This window comes from Scyliorhinus torazame, chromosome 17, assembly GCF_047496885.1.
Source record: "Scyliorhinus torazame isolate Kashiwa2021f chromosome 17, sScyTor2.1, whole genome shotgun sequence".
NCBI lineage: Eukaryota > Metazoa > Chordata > Chondrichthyes > Carcharhiniformes > Scyliorhinidae > Scyliorhinus > Scyliorhinus torazame.
The window spans coordinates 21,999,991-22,017,460 of NC_092723.1; the positions used below are offsets into that span (position 1 = coordinate 21,999,991).

Consider the following 17,470-nt stretch of genomic DNA (forward strand, 5'->3'; position numbering starts at 1 on the left):
GGGCCATGTTGTTGAGGAGGATAGTGCGATACAGGCTGGTAGGCTGGAGGAGGTAGATATTTGGAAGGAAGATGTGTTAGAAATTTTGAGAAGCCTGAGGATAGATAAGTGCCCTGGGCTTGATGGGATATATCCTATGATTCTTTGGGAGGCGAGGGATGAGATTGCAGAGCCTTTGGCTTTGATCTTTATGTCCTCACTGTCTACAGGAATAGTGCCAGAAGACTGGAGAGAGGAGAATGTTGTCCCCTTGTTCAAAAAAGGGAATAGGTATAACCCTGGGAATTATAGGCCGGTTAGTCTCACTTCGGTCATAGGTAAATTATTGGAAAGGGTCCTGAGGGATAGGATTTATGATTATTTGGAAAGATACAGATTAATCCAGGATAGTCAGTACGGATTTGCGAGGGGTAAGTCTTGCCTCACAAGTTTGACTGTATTCTTTGAGGAGGTAACTAAGTACATAGATGAAGGTAGAGCAGTTGATGTCGTATACATGGATTTTAGTAAGGCGTTTGATAAGGTGCCCCATGGTTGGCTCATGCAGAAAGTAAGGAGGCATGGCATAGAGGGAAATTTGGCCGATTGGATCAGTAACTGGCTATCACATAGAAGACAGAGGATGGTGGTAGATGGTAAATTTTCATCCTGGAGCCCAGTCACCAGCGGTGTACCACAGGGATCAGTGCTGGGTCCTCTGCTATTTGTGATTTTTATCAATGACTTGGATGATGGAGTTGAAGGTTGGGTTAGTAAATTTGCTGATGACACCAAGGTTGGTGGAGTAGTGGATAATGTGGAGGGCTGTTGTAAGCTGCAAGGAGACATTGATAGGATGCAGAGCTGGGCTGAAAAGTGGCAGATGGAGTTTAACCCTGATAAATGTGAGGTGATTCATTTTGGTAGGACAAATTTGAATGCGGATTACAGGGTTAATGGCAGGGCTCTGAAGAATGTGGAGGAGCAGAGAGATCTCGGAATTCATGTCCATAGATCTCTGAAAGTTGCCACCCAAGTGGATAGAGCCGTGAAGAAAGCCTATAGTGTGTTAGCATTTATTAACAGGGGGATTGAGTTTAAGAGCTGTGAGGCTATGCCGCAAATGTACAAAACCTTGGTTAGACCACATTTGGAGTATTGTGTGCAGCTCTGGTCACCTCATTATAGGAAGGATGTGGAAGCATTGGAAAGGGTGCAAAGGAGATTTACCAGGATGCTGCCTGGATTGGAGGGTAGGTCTTATGAGGAAAGGTTGAGGGAGCTCGGGCTTTTCTCATTGGAGCGAAGGAGGATGAGAGGTGACTTAATTGAGGTGTATAATATGATGAGAGGGATAGATAGAGAGGACATTCAGTGACATTTTTCCTCGGGTGGATGTAGCTGTTACAAGGGGGCATAACTATAAGGTTCATGGTGGAAGATATAGGAGGGATGTCAGAGGTAGGTTCTTTACTCAGAGAGTGGTTGGGGTGTGGAACGCACTCCCAGCTATGGTAGTGGAGTCGGACACTTTAGGAACTTTCAAGCGGTTATTGGATAGGCATGTGGGGTGCACTAGAATGATTGGGAGTAGGTTGATTTGATCTTAGTTTCAGACTAGTTCGGCACAACATCGTGGGCTGAAGGGCCTGTACTGTGTTGTACAATTCTGTGTTCTATGTTCTATGTACACATCAAAGCCATCCTTACCAAGAAAACAGAGAACATCACAGGCATCTCTCCCACTCTTACCATCTGCTATTGGAGTGTGTTGGGGGGATTTACAGGCTGATACTCAAGCTGTTTGACCACATTATGAACGCATATTCCTTGGTCATCGAGTCCTGGTGTGCGATTTGAACCCAAAGCTTCTATTTCAGAGGAAGGGATGCTATCCATTACGCCACAAGACCACCTATTGCAACCACTATAACTCCCAATATCCCATCATCCCTTTATTCCATTGTAATCTGACTCTTCTAAAGCCCAATATCCTGCTGTCCCATCGCTAAGCATCCCACCACCCTCCCTGGGGAACAATAAACTGAGGCTGATGGTGCCCTGGCTGAATCTTCTTTGAGGCCTAATACCTCATTGAACATTTGCAAGTAACCAATGAATCCTGGAAAATTCAAATTAAAACAAAAATTGCTGGAACTTTGTAGTAAATGCAATAGTTGGTGACCACCGGTTGTCTAACGAACCACAAAGGGTTTATTAACGAATGGACTATATACAGAGCACAATCAATGATGTCTTCATTCCCACTACTACGATCACGATTTGGCTGTAAAGCCCGCACCGAGTTCTCCGCGATCATTCCCCATTGGCTGATCGAGTCACATGACCCTTCCAACGCACGTCCCCTTAAAGGGGCGAGCTACTTCATCCCTCCCCCTTGAAGTCCTTTATTACATAGTACACTGGTAACTTATACAACTTTCAAAGCATTAACCATAATGAATAATTTTTAACAAGTTTATCAGAAACCCAGTCTGTCGGGGGACCTTCTCTTTCTCGGAGAACGACAAAGTTCAGTTGGTTGTGTTTCCAGTGTAGAGGTAGCTTCAGTTGGACCTGCTTCACTGGGACTCTCTCTGGGCTGCAGTACATCACTTTCCACTCTTTCCTCAGTCCTACTGGGAGCAACACTTTGGCGTGCCGCTGAAATGAAATGAAATGAAAATCGGTTATTGTCACAAGTAGGCTTCAAATGAAGTTACTGTGAAAAACCCCTAGTCGCCACATTCCGGCGCCTGTTCGGGGACGCTGTTACGGGAATCGAACCGTGCTGCTGGCCTGCCTTGGTCTGCTTTCAAAGCCAGCGATTTAGCCCTGTGCTAAACAGCCCCATGATCAACTGCTTCACTCGTTGGACACCCAACAACACGGCTTGAGTGCCACTGGGACAGCTCCCATCTCTGCAAATGATCGATGTGTTTCTTCAAAAACTTGTCCTGCACTCTCACTTCATAGGGCAGTGACCCCATTCTGGCCACCGCGACTCCCAGGAACCAACTTGGTCCACTTCCGAAAAGTCTTTGCAAAAACTGGGTCGTCTACCTCAAATGCTCTTTCCACATTTGCCGAATCATGGTTCCTTTTCTGACAGCTCTTCCTTGGCCCCACCCTTCTCTCCAAATTTGGAACCACCAGGCTGAACCTACTTCTCAAGAATCAGCAACTCAGCTGGGGCTATGCCTGTAGCAGTATGTGGGGTGGTTCTGGAGGCTAACAGGAACCACACTAACTTGGTTCCTACTAAATCAGGTGATTGTGTCTTGAGACCAGCCTTGAACAACTGTACTGCACATTCAGCCAACCCATTCGACGAGGGGTGATATGATGCGGTGCGAATATGTTTTATTCCGTTAAACGTTAATGAACTGCTGGAACTCCGCACTTGTGAACGCAGTCCTAATATCTGAAAGAAGTACTTCTGGCACACTGTGGTTGATGAAACAGCGGCACGGTTTCTTAACTGCGTATGAAGCCATTGACTTCGTTTCAAATACCTCCATCCATTTTGAATGGGTGTCCACAAGCAAAAGGAACAGAGCGCCCATAAATGGGCCAACGTAATCGACATGAATTCTCACCCATGTTCAATCCGGCCATTCCCAGGGCGGCAGTGGAACTGCAGCAGGGAACGTCTGCTGTAACTGGCATGGGTCACATTGTTTCACAAACCTTTCTATATCCGCATCGATTCAAAGCCAGCACACGTGGTGTCTCATCAGCATTTTAGTCTTGGAGACAACCGAATGGGCGCCATGTAATTCATCAAGCAGTGATTCTCCTCCTGGTATGGGGACCCCCGCTGTCATTTCGCAAAGGATGACACCATCCTCGTAACTAAGCTCATCTTTCCTGAGCTGATTGGGCTTCATTTTCTCCGAGGTTTTCCCATTCTGCCATCCATGGTTGATGACCCCCCAGGGGTTGAACTCCTTCTTGGAGAAACCGGTACGTCTGTTCTCTCACTACACTAGCTGATGCCCTCATATCCACTTCCATCTTCAGTGGCTGGCCGTTAACTAGCAACAGCACTGTGATGGGGGCTACCTTTCCCACTCTCACATTGTTCAGGGACCAAACATTCCGTTCCTCGGCTGGGCAATCCTCCAGACTGTGCGCTGGGGCTGGATTATTCACTCTGCTGGTACTGGGCAGGCCCTGCTTGTTTTGGAGCCTATGCCTCAGATGTCCTTTAATTCCACACGTGAAGCACTCTGCTTCTCTGAATCTACATGTTTCTGTAAGAAGTTTTACAACACCAGATTAAAGTCCAACAGGTTTGTTTCGAATCACTAGCTTTCGGGGAAGTGGGAAGCAAAGGAGAGAAAAGGTAAGGAAAGGGGGATAAGATAGGGGAGGGGTGGTAAATATATATAAAGAAAGACAAGAGAGAAAGAAATGGTAAAAGACAGTTAAAATGAAATGGAATGAAAACAAAGGGGTTGAGGTGGGGTAGAGCTGATCATCTGAAGTTGTTGAATTCGATGTCGAGACCGGAAGGCTGTAGCATACCTAATAGGAAGATGAGATGTTGTGTCTTCAGTTTGCGTTGAGCTAGACTGGAAACATTGCAGCAGGCCAAGGACAGACATGTGGGCATGGGAGCAGGGTCTTGTGTTAAAATGGCAAGCAACGGGAAGGTCAGGGTCCTGAATGCGCATAGACCGAAGGTGCTCAGCAAAGCGATCACCCAGTCTGCGTTTGGTCTCTCCGATATAGAGGAGACCACATTGGGAGCAGTGAATGCCTTACCTTTTCTCCCCTTTGCTTCCCCCTCCCCCTCCCTCCCACATCTACATCTGTCACAGATTACCCTCTGATGTTAGTTTCACTGCTGTTTGGCCTTTCACACCTTTTGTTCTCTCTGGGGACTGCCATTAGCACTCTTCCCCTTGGTTTCTGTAGCTATTAGCACTCTGTTCCCTTGGTTTCTGTGGCTATGACTCATCTTTTATTCGCTCACTCCACAGTATATTTCCCACTTTCTATGTCTTTTAGCTTTGACAAAGGTTCATCTGGACCCAAAACATTAGCTCGTTTCTCTCCCTATAAATGCTGCCAGACCTGCTGAGATTTTCCAGCATTTTCTCTTTGGTTTCTTAAAGGTTAACTCTGATTCAGCAAATATTTTTTTTTGTACAGCTGCATGATTTGCATCACATACCAATCGAACCCTTAACATGTCATTCAATGCTGGTCCAGAACCACAATGCTCCGCGACTTGTCTTAGCTTTGCTACAAAGCTAAGTGTTAAAATGGCAAAATCTGGTGAACTGGTGCAACGACAATAATCTCTCCCTCAATGTCAACAAAATGAAGGAGATTGTCATTGACTTCAGGAAGAGTGGTGGAGAACATGCCCCTGTCTACAGCAATGGGAATGAAGTAGAAAGGGTCGAGAGCTTCAAGTTTTTAGGTGTCCAGATCACCAACAGCCTGTCCTGGTCCCCCCATGCCGACACTATAGTTAAGAAAGCCCATCAACGACTCTACTTTCTCAGAAGACTAAGGAAATTTGGCATGCCAGCTACGACTCTCACCAACTTCTACAGATGCACCATAGAAAGCATTCTTTCTGGTTGTATCACAGCTTGGTATGGATCCTGCTCTGCCCAAGACCGCAGCAAATTACAAAAGGTTGTGAATGTAGCCCAATCCATCACGCAAACCAGACTCCCATCCATTGACTCTATCTATAATTCCCGCTGCCTCGGAAAGGCAGCCAGCATAATTAAGGACCCCACGCACCCCGGACATACTCTCTTCCACCATCTTCTGTCAGGAAAAAGATACCAAAGTTTGAAGTCACATACCAACCGACTCAAGAACAGCTTCTTCCCTACTGCCATCAGACTTTTGAATGGACCTACCTCGTATTGAGTTGATCTTTTCTCTACACCTTGCTATAACTATGACATTATGTTCTGCAATCTCTCCTTCCTTCCCTATGTACGGTATGCATTGTTTGTACAGCAGGCAAGAAACAATACGTTTCACTGTATACTAATACATGTGACAATAATAAATCAAATCAAATCAAATCAAATCAAAGACAGCGATGGTCTCCCCCGGACTTCTCCCGGTGAAGTTACATTTGTACTGTTGTAATATTGAGGACTTTGGGTGGTAATGCCTTTTTGCTAGCTCAATGAACTCTGCAAATGTTTTTTGTCGGAAGCATCTGGGGATGTTAAACTCCGGATCAAGTTGCATGACTTTCCTCCTAGCCTCCCCCACTATTTCATAGCCCGGAAAAAAATATTCAAATGCTTCTCATACTGTACCCATTGCTCTGTAGCAGCGTCAAATGCTTCTAATTTTCCGAAGAGGGGCACGACTGCTTTGCTCCTTTTTCAGGCTGGACCCGATTGGACTTGCATCTTACAGTCGGACTTGCCTTCCAAACTCTTTTCTCCGGTGCAATTTGAGTTGCTGTTGTTTTTCCTTATTGCCAATGTAGTAAATGCAATAATTGGTGACCACCAGATGGCCAACGAACAAAGAAGGGTTCATATACAGAGCACGATCAACGATATCGTCACTCTCAGCACGAAGATCACAACTGGCTGCAAAGCCCACGTTCTGCCAAGGGATCCCATGCTTGTTCTCCATTGGCCGATTGGGTCACATGACCCTTCCGATGCACACCCACTAAAAAGGGGCGAGCTCCTACAAGGTGCATAACAGGTCAGCCAGCATCTGGAAGAGGCAAGACCGATTCATTTTGGGTCTCTCTCTGAACTCCCAGCTATGTGGAGGTAGACGACCCTTGGCAACATACCTCTCACGTTGCCAAGTCTGCCATCTCTCTTAGGGTTGCCAACTCTTCCGGGTTAGCTCGAGAGTCTCCAGGAATTGAAAATCAATCTCCAGGACACTGCTGGGTGCAATCCTGGAGAAAGATCAGGTCATTCAAAACTATTTTTTTCCAATTTCCTTTGAACATTTCACTTTACCGGATATAAAACTGTTGAAAATTGGGGGGAGTAAAGGCTGTTTGGCTGTTGGAAAATTAGGCCATGAGCCTTTTTGCTTTCCAATTGGTGTAGGAAGACAGTACGTCTGTCAAAAGAATCGGTGTATTAGCCGACTAATGGCTGGCGTGCTGGAGCAAGTCATATGATGACATTTCCTGGAATTAATTTAATCCTACTTGGCAACCCTACTCTTGTTTTTATTCGTTCATGGGATGTGGTGACACAGGCTGTGCCAGCATTTATTGCCTCACCCTTTTTAAAAATAAATTTAGAGTACCCAATTATTTTGTTTTCCAATTAAGGGGCAATTTAGCGTGACCAATCCACCTCCCCTCCACATCTTTGGGGTGTGGGGGCGAAACCCACGCAAACACGGGGAGAATGTGCAAACGCCGCACGGACAGTGACCCAGAGCCGGGATCAAACCTGGGACCTCGGCATCGTGAGGCAGCAGTGCTAACCACTGCGCCACCGTGCTGCCCTCTTTATTGCCCATCCCTAATTGCCCTTGAGGGGGCAGTTAAGATTCAACCACATTGCTGTGGGTCTGGAGTCACATGTCAGCCAGACCAGGTAAGGACAGCAAATTTCCTTCCCTAAAGGACATTAGTGAACCAGATGAGTTTTTCCGACAATCGACAGGGGCTGCCCATTCTGTAAACGGCATAGGTATAATGATTTCCAATTCTTCTAGGCATTCAAGTTCGGCTTCCACTTTTTGGTGCAGGGCGCAGGGGACCAGCCGTGCTCCAAAAAACTTGCTTTGGCGAGACCATTCCTGCCCCATCAGGCTCAGTCGATGTCCCTCAGCAATGATCATAGGTAACTGGGCATCTTGTTGCTGATATGACTCTGGAGTCACTGTTGTTCCCAAAACATTTAGGGTTTACCCCGTTTATGCCACCAACATGGCTATTGTCTCACTCAAGTCCAAAGACTGAACACCTCCTCAAAGTTATTTGAACCTTTATTCACCCACAACTGTGGCCGGTGCCCCAGTGTCACCTTCCATCTTTAATGGTCTTCCATTTACTACGAGGACTATCTCAATTGGGGCTGTTTTGCTCCCTCGCACCATGTTTAATCTGTACCTTTCAGGCTCTTCACCTGAATTCTTCTCCACTTTGTTCACTGGTGCTATGGTTTGTTGCTTTTCTTTTTGAATTGGCGCACTCCGCCTGGCACAGCAAGGTGCCTGGATATGGCCTTTTCTATTGCACCAAAAATAAATAAACTCTCTGCAGCGGCAGGACTCCTAGGGGTGATCACACCTGCACCATTACATTCCTCCTGACTCCTGGGTTGATGGTCCAATCTTTTTCCTGGCCATTGACTACGATCTTGTTCCTGGGACCGTGGCTGAGCTTCCTCTGTGCCCGTCTGGTTGCCGCCTTGCGACCGTACCACCCCACAATTGGTTCACCTCTTGCACGCTTTGAAGCTCTGATATGCCCCTCTCAGTGCACTCGGTCACCGGGGCAATCTCAATCGCTCTGTCTCGCGTCATTTTCATTTCAGCCAGAAGTTTATTTTGCACACTTATGTTGTTAATACCGCATACTAAACGATCACGCAGCATGTCACCCAGTGCTACACCGAGCTCACAGTGCTCGGCCATTTACCTGAGTCTGGCAACAAAAGCGTGAATCGTCCCTCCTGAGTCCCTGATAGCCATTTTGAACTTGTATTGCTGTAGTATGATCGAGAGTCCAGGGTTGAAATGCTCCCGAACCAGCTTCATCAACTGGTCAAATTACTTTGTGTCAGGAGCTTCCGGGGGTAGCTGAAGGATAACTTTCTAGTTATCCTCCCCCATTATTTAATTTGCCGTGAAGCAGTTATGGAGCCGTTCAGTATATTTGGCTCCAATTTTCGGCCCTCTGATTGAATGGGTCTAACTTCCCAATCATGGGCATTTTACTCACTGTTCTCTAGTATCGCCGACGCTTTACGGCTGTGTTCATCTTGAAGGCATTTCTTCCCCCTTGAATTCAATGGCTGCAGCCTGTGATCAATCAGGTTGATACTTGTCACCAATGTGGTCGCTTGAGGCAATACCACATAGGCAGTAATAATGAAGAGCAAAGTGTTTATGGGCAACTAACAAGGTTAACATATGTCCAGGCACTGAGTCTATAATATAGGTGTTGACACTCTGACCAGAACCAGGCTCCATGGGATCCACGCTGATTCCTCATTGGCCAGACACTCTCCCGCATGATAGGCCCCAAGCCAATCACGTGGATCGTGAGGACACGCCCCTTAAAGGGGCCGCACTATCGCAACATTGGTAAAAATAACAGATTTCCTGGCTATTATCACATTGCTGTCTGTGGGAGCTTGCTGCAGGTAAATTGGCTGCTGTGTTTCCTGCTGAACAACATTGACTATATTTCACCAGCACTTCATTCTCTGTGAAGTGCTTTGTAATATCCTGAGGCCATGAAAGATGCAATATAAATGTAATTCTTTCTTTTTCTTCCTTCATGCAAATTTGCCCCGAGAGGTAAAAGGTTGAAGTTTAGCTCGCTTCGCAGTGTTGGCTCTGAGTTGATCTTTGAACAATCTGTTCCAGCCCTTCAATAAACTATGACAATCAATTATTACAAATCCCTAGATGTCCATGTCAACTAGTAACCTGCTCTTCTAGATACTGGCCTTCACAACAGCTCTGGTAGACCTGAGAAAAATGGAAGCATCAGTGATCGAGAATCAGCACTCAAAGGATGATGGGAAGCTAAAGTTACATCACTCACCGACTTACGACACTTAATGCTTCATCTACATGTCAGTAGATCAGCAAATCATAGAATGATACAGCACAGAAAGATGGCCATTCACCTCATCAAACCCGTGCTAGCACTCCTTGCAGGAGCAGTCCAACTTGTCCCAGTCTTCCAGTTCCTATACAATTAATCTTCAACTATTTATCCCATTGCTCTTTCGAAAGATCCGAATGAATCAGCTTCCACCGCCCTTTCAGGCAGTGCCTTCCAGGTCACAACAACTCCTTACAGGAAAGAATATTCTCCTCATATCACCTCTGATCCCTTTGCCAATGACCTTAAATCTGAGCCCTCTGGTCGCTGACCCTCCCCTCACTGGAAACACATCTCATTACTTACATCAAAACTCTTAATGGCTTTCAACACCTCCATTCAAACACCTCTCAACCTTCTGAGCTGAACATTGACCCTGACAGGTCTTTAGACCGAGGAAGTTGCAGCAGTGAGTGGGTTACGTTTTTTTTTGACAGGTTTAAAGACAGCGAGTTTATAACACTGATTGCTTTCAAGATTACACTTTGTTACACATTAAAATATTGGTTGAGACAAGGAAAATTGAACACAGTGACACTGAATCCCCTGTTTAGACCATTAGAAATTAACAGATCCTTACAAGTGACTTGAGGCAATATTTGCAGGTGGGGGGGGTGAGCATATTCACATGACTGAGTCAAACATTTAAGCAACAGGCATTAAGTGAGTCCGAACCCATTCACTGATACCAACAAGACACATTGAAGCTTAACAAATGATCCAGAAAGCAGCATAGCTGGAATGCGTGGAGGTTATGAATCAGTGAGGTGAGTATTACTGATTTTTAATACATGGCTCCTCTCTTCCAACCCTCCCAGATCTCTACACTCCTCGAATTCTGGCCTTTTGCGAATCCCCCAAATTTCATCGTTCCACCGTGAGCGACCATTCCTTCAGTTGCCAGAGCCTCAAGCTCTGGAATGCCTTCTCTTTTGTTTTGTGAAAAATATTTTTATTTCAGAAATTTTCAACAATTTTACAATTTACAGCAAACCCATAAACCCCCTCAACCCATTAGGCCCCCAACCCCTTCCCCCACCCCCTCCTTCAGCAGTCAACAGTAACCAACTCCCCAAAATGCAAAATAAACATACCCCAACTGTTTTAGAACCCGCCACTTTTTCCAGGGCCCAAAACTCGGCCACTCCGAGGCACAGGGTGGAGAAGCTGACCTCCACCCCAACAAGACTCGCTTGCGAGCAATCAGTGAGGCGAAGGCTAAAACGTCTGCCCCCACATCTGCCTGTAACCCTGGCCGGTCCGACACCCGAATATGGCTTCCAGAGGCCTGGGCTGCACCTCCACATGTACAATCCCCGAAATGATGCTGAATACCATCCTCCAAAACCTTTCCCATCTCGGGCATGCCCAAAACATATGCACATGGTTCACAGGGACCCTCCCACATTGCTCAGACATTCTCCACCCCTTCAAACAGCTCGCTCATCCTAGACTTTGTAAGGTGTGCCTTGTATGACACCTTCAGCTGTATCAGCCCAGCCTCACACACAAGGTCGAGGCGTTTACCCTCCACAGCACCTCTACCACAACCCCTCCTCTAGCGCCGCCTCCAACTCTTCCTCCCACTTTGCCTCAGCCCCCTCCATGGACACCCCATCCTCCTCCAAACTCCTCCCATAAACCAGCTGATAGCACCACCGCCAACAACAATGAGGCAGGTGTCGTAAAGTCCCGCACCTCTAACTTTCAGGCTGTGGTGAATGTATTCACCAGAATAGGTTGTCTGTAGAGTACTGTAATATGATCCCTCTTCCATGTAGTGTACTGGAACCCTGCCGGGCTCTGCCTCTGGCTCCGCCCCCCGGACGGTATGTAGACCGGCCGCCTGTGGGCGGCGCTCAGTTCTTACAGCGATCTCAGGCAGGCAAGTTCTTGTGTAATAAAGACTATGTTCTCTCGCTCTCATCGTCTAGCAGTGGATTAATGGTACATCAATTTATTACACAAAGACATCACTATGGAAGTCTGATAAATTGGAACTCGACGCATGAGCAGTGGAAGCTAATGAAATCTTCTCCCACTGGCTCCACTGTTTTGAGGCCTACCTCGACTCCTCTGCAACGCTTCCCTCCGACGCTCGCAAGCTGCGCCTCCTCCACGCCCGGGTGAGCCACCGAATCTCGGGTACAATCCAGGACGCAGCCACATACAATGTGGCGGTTGCGATTCTAAAAAGACAGTTCGTGAAGCCTGTGAATGAAGTATTCGCGCGGCACCTCCTCACTACCCGCCGACAACGCAGCGGGGAATCGCTGGACGAGTACCTGGAGCACCTGACCCTACTTGCCCGCAACTGCAACTGCAAGGATGTGAAGGCCGACGAGCACATGAAGCTGACGATCCGGGACACCTACGTGGCTGGGGTCCGGTCTAACTACAACCAGCAGCGGCTGTTGGAAAACGGGGCCACTGACCTACAGGACATGATAAAGCTAGCCTCCTCGTTAGAGGTGGCCTACCAGATCCTCAGCACAATCCCGGCAGACCCAGCGAACCCCTCGTGGGCACCACAGACGCGGCCTTCACCAGACCCGACTACGTCCCAGGCCTGTGCCATGCGGCTGCCCGTTCAGCCCGGGGGGCCGCCTTGCTACTTCTGCGGTCAGGGCCAACACCCCCGGCAGCATTGCCCAGCCCACACCGCGACATGCAGCGACTGCGGCAAAAAGGGACATTTCGCCAGAGTCTGTCTGGGCCGATCCAAAGCCCCAAAGTCGAAAGCGTACCAGGCCCGACCCACGGACTCACAGGCCCGCGGACCCCACAATGTGGCTGCGTGCCTGCCGGCACCGGCCCCTTCAGACGCGCCATCCGCCTCATGCAGTTCGTGGGGGCCGTCATCTTCACCTCAGTCCAACACGTGCGACCTGTGGGGTAGGCCATATTGGCAGCCATCTTCAGCACCAACCGACACGTGCGACCCCATGGGGGCCGCCATCTTGCGACCCCGATACCTCCAACCACGCAGACTACCCGCAGCTCGGTGTAGTCACCCTCGACCAGTCGCGGCAAAACACCTGAAGAAATCGATGATGGCCATCCGGGTCAATGGGCACGAGACCCCCTGTCTTTTCGACTCCGGAAGCACAGAGAGTTTTGTCCACCCTGACACGGTAAGGCACTGCTCCCTCCACATCTACCCTGCGTCCCAGACAATCTCCCTCGCCTCCGGATCCCATTCGGTACAGATCCGGGGGTACTGTGTTGCGAACCTCGCGATACAGGGCGCTGAGTACGCCCATTTTAAACTGTATGTCCTCCCTCACCTCTGCGCCCCCCCTACTGCTTGGACTCGACTTCCAATGCAGTCACCGAAGCTTGACCCTAAAATTCGGCGGACCCCTACCCCCCCCCTCACTGTATGTAGCCTTGCGACCCTTAAGGTCACCCCCCCCCTTCGCTCTTCGCAAACCTCACCCCCGACTGTAAGCCCATTGCCACCAGAAGCAGGCGGTACAGTGCACAAGACATGATGTTTATCAAGTTGGAGGTCCAGCGACTCTTGAGGGAGGGGGTCATCGAGGTCAGCAACAGCCCCTGGAGAGCACAAGTGGTGGTTGTCAGGACCGGGGAGAAGAATCGGATGGTAGTGGACTATAGCCAGACCATTAATCGGTTCACGCAACATGATTCGTACCCCCTCCCCCGCATAGCGGAGATGGTCAACCCGATCGCACAGTACCGGGTGTTCTCCACGGTAGATCTGAAGTCTGCCTACCACCAGCGTCCGATCTGCCCTGAAGATTGCCACTACACTGTCTTCGAAGCAGCCGGCCGACTCTTCCACTTCCTCAGGGTCCCGTTCGGCGTCACTAATGGGGTCTCGGTTTTCCAGAGAATGATGGACCGAATGGTGGACCAGTACGGGTTGTGGGCTACATACCCGTACTTCGACAATGTTACCATCTGCAGCCATGATCAGCAGGACCACGACGCCAACCTCCAGAGGTACCTCCAGGCCGCCCAATCCCTCAACCTCACATATAACAAAGAGAAGTGCGTTTTCCACACAAGCCGGCTAGCCATCCTCGGCTATGTCGTGGAAGACGAGGTCCTAAGGCCCAACCCCGACCGCATGCGCCCCCTCATAGAATTTCCCTTTCGCCACAGCCTCAAGGCCCTCAAACGCTGCCTGGGGCTCTTTTCATACTACGCCCAGTGGGTCCCCAACTATGCGGACAAAGCCCACCCACTTATCAAAGCCACTATATTTCCCCTGACGGCTGAGGCCAGCGCGGCCTTCAACCGCATCAAGGCAGATATTGCCAAAGCCGCAATGCGCGTGGTGGACGAGTCCATCCCTTTCCAGGTAGAGAGCGATGCGTCAGATGTCGCCCTAGCCACCATCCTCAACCAGGCGGGCAGGCCAGTAGGCTTCTTCTCTAGGACCCTCCACGCCTCCGAGATTCAACACTCCCCTGTCGAGAAGGAAACGCAAGCCATTGTGAAAGCTGTGCGGCATTGGAGGCACTACCTAGCCGGTAGGAGGTTCACCCTCATCACCGACCAACGGTCGGTTGCCTTTATGTTCGACAACGCACAAGGGGGCAAAATAAAAAACTACAAAATCTTGAGGTGGAGAATCAAACTCTCCACCTATACTTACGATATTAAGTATCGTCCTGGGGTGCTCAATGAGCCCCCAGATGCCCTGTCCCGCGGCACATGCGCCAGCGCGCAAGACGACTGACTTTGGGCTATCCACATTGACCTCTGTCACCCGGGGGTCACTCGGCTTATACACTTTATTAAAGCCCGCAACCTGCCCTACTCCACCGAGGAGATCAGGGCCATGACCAGGGATTGCCAAGTCTGCGCGGAGTGCAAGCCGCACTTCTACCGGCCAGACAAGGCCCACCTGGTAAAGTCCTCCCGGCCCTTTGAGCGCCTCAGCATCCACTTCAAAGGGCCTCTCCCGTCCACCAACCGTAATATATACTTCCTGACCGTCATTGACGAATACTCCCGCTTCCCCTTCGCTATCCCATGTCCCGACATGACCTTGGTCACTGTTATAAAGGCACTGCACAGTATCTTCACCCTGTTCGGTTTCCCTGCATATGTCCACAGTGACCGGGGCACCTCATTAATGAGCGAGGAACTGCATCAGTACTTGCTCAGTAAGGGTATCGCCTCGAGCAGGACTACGAGCTACAGCCCGCAGGGAAACGGGTAGGTGGAGTGGGAGAACGCGACAATATGGAAGGCCATCCTTCTTGCACTTTGGTCTAGAAGTCTCCCGATCACCCGCTGGCAGGAGGTCCTTCCCGACGCCCTCCACTCCATTAGATCGCTCCTCTGCGCAGGACCTGTCCTTCTCTGGAAGCATACGAGGAGCTGTACAAACCCCAGGAATCTTCCGGAGTTTTGTCCTGTCAGAAACTGTATCCATCGACCCACCTGGAAAGGTGTGGAAGCCCGTGGTACTGCTCCAGGACACCCTGGCAACCTATTCCTCAATGTTAGAGGGAAACCTAAACCAACACACTTCCCTCCCCGCACCCCCAGCGCTGCACACCCCGATGAGTCCTCCCTGAAGGCCAAAGCCCTGATCAGTGGAGTGGGAGGGGGATCTGTGTTTTCAGCCCTCCGAAAGGCCTGCCTAGATTGTGACCTTGTTTCTGGCCCTGTTACGGTGGGAATTGTCCCTGAACTACCAATAGCAGTAGTCGATTTCCTCCTTGGGAATGATTTGGCTGACAGCCAACTGTTAGCCAGCGAAAGACATCAAGCAGAATAAATTGACCAAAGGGCAGAAAGCTGGAGAAGGTCAAGAGGCCCAAAAGGGTGGGACAGTCTGCACAGAGCTCAGGTGAGAGCTACTGGAAGGTGACAAGGCCCAAACCAGGCCGGTAAAATTAACCCAGGTCAAGAAAAGGCCCCTAGAATCAGTCATCGATTCAAATATCCCCAAGTTGAATAGCCGCTAGAGAGGTCCTCAAACAGCGAAATAAATAATGAGGCAGATGGCCAAGTAGCCACAGAGCCAGGAAGAAAACAGGGTATTAAGCCTGGAAAGGAAAAAGTTAAGGACGTGCCTGAACTATGGCTAACTGTCATAACCCCCACAAGGGTAACCGGGAAACCATTATTGGACTCCCTGTGGGACTTGTGCAGTACGGGCTTGCCAGGCTGCGTGCGGAGGCCAAACACCTGGGGCTCATTATGAGCTAACATAAAGGTAGGCCCAAAATAGGCCTGATGTGGTTAATCCTCCCAGCTAGGATTGTACTGGGATTGATATGCTGGGTTTTGCATACCTTTGTAAATAGTGTAAATAAATCTATCTCGTTTACCACCAGCCGCCTCTGAGTCATTAAACTGGCGACGAGGATTAAAAAAAACTACAGATTTGTTCCGAGATTTGCCTAGCCACTGGAAGTTTGCAGTTTGGGGACGTCATGTTGTGCTAGTTAAGGTGCTGTTATTCGCAAAGTTGGAAGCCGTTGACACATGTTTGGAAGATTGGAACCAATATGCGGAACGCATTAGGTACTATTTTCCAGGTGCATGGGATTACAGGGGAAGACCAACAGAAAGTTCTCCTCCTGACCACCTGCAGAGCCCAGATGTTTGGGATGATAAACAGTTTGACTGTAAATTTGCACTGTAAATTCTATGATTCTATGCCTTACCCAGCTGCACCGAAGGGCAAGTCTTTTGATGAGCTGGTCGCTTTGGTTTCAGAACACTGTAGAACTCCTACAGTGCAGAAGGAATCCATTTAGCCCATTGTGTCTGCGCCAACCCTCTGAAAGAGCACCCTACATGGGCGCACTCCCCCTCTACCCCCCCCCCTCCCACTCCCCTATCTCCTGAACCCCACCTAACCTGCACATCTTTGGATACAAACGGATAATTTAGCCTGGCCAATCCACCTAACATGCACATCTTTGGATACAAACGGATAATTTATCATGGCCAATCCACCTAACATGCACATCTTTGGACTGTGGGAGGAAACCGGAGCACGATAATCTAACTGTGTGAGTGAAGGTCACGTGAGGGTCGGGGTCACCAGGTTCGGCGCAGGGAATTCCGACCGCGACAGCCACCAAGGTCGCCGTGAACCAGGGCCTTGCGCATGGATGCCCTGGATGAGGATGACTGTTTAATGCAATTAAACAGTCTCTCAATTCTGAGAGTTGAGCCAATCCAGATCACCTGGTCAATGGGCATCCGGTGCCAATGGAAAAGGACACTGAGGCTGCCGTCTCCAATGCCCGTCTCCCCACATTTGTGCGGCTTCGTACAGGGGTCATACCACTGGCAATGCGTGACACCAAAGCGAGGTTGGAAACCTACACAGGGAAACCCCTTTGAAGATCTGGGGACCACCGTGACTCTGGTAACCTACGGGCAGCAGTCTGTCCACGTTCCTCTGGTTGTGGTGCCGGGACTGGGTCAGAGCTTTTTGGGGTGGGATTGTTTCAACTGGCAAAAGGTCTTCCGGATGGGTCCAGCTGTCCGAGTCGCCACGCCCAATCCAGCAATAGGATCCAGAATGATTCCGGGTCCGAGATGGACGCAGAGAAGTCTGTGCTGGCGGACAATTGGGTGTCCAGAACCGAGGTCCTGGCAGTGACTCTTCGGTGGGCAGCCGGGAAACGGCACTCAGCCAATCGCTACACACCGCCCAACCCAGAGCTTCCGCAG

General features: G+C 49.4%; 1 long non-coding RNA gene across 1 annotated transcript; it reads right to left on the minus strand.

The window, feature by feature from the left end:
* Nucleotides 1-2,170: 2,170 nt before the first annotated feature.
* On the minus strand, nucleotides 2,171-9,966 carry LOC140393513 (uncharacterized). Its single transcript, XR_011935637.1, has 2 exons — nucleotides 9,731-9,966; nucleotides 2,171-2,643 (listed from the first exon to the last, which is right to left on the minus strand). It is a non-coding gene; the product is annotated as an uncharacterized lncRNA (long non-coding RNA).
* Nucleotides 9,967-17,470: the final 7,504 nt, after the last annotated feature.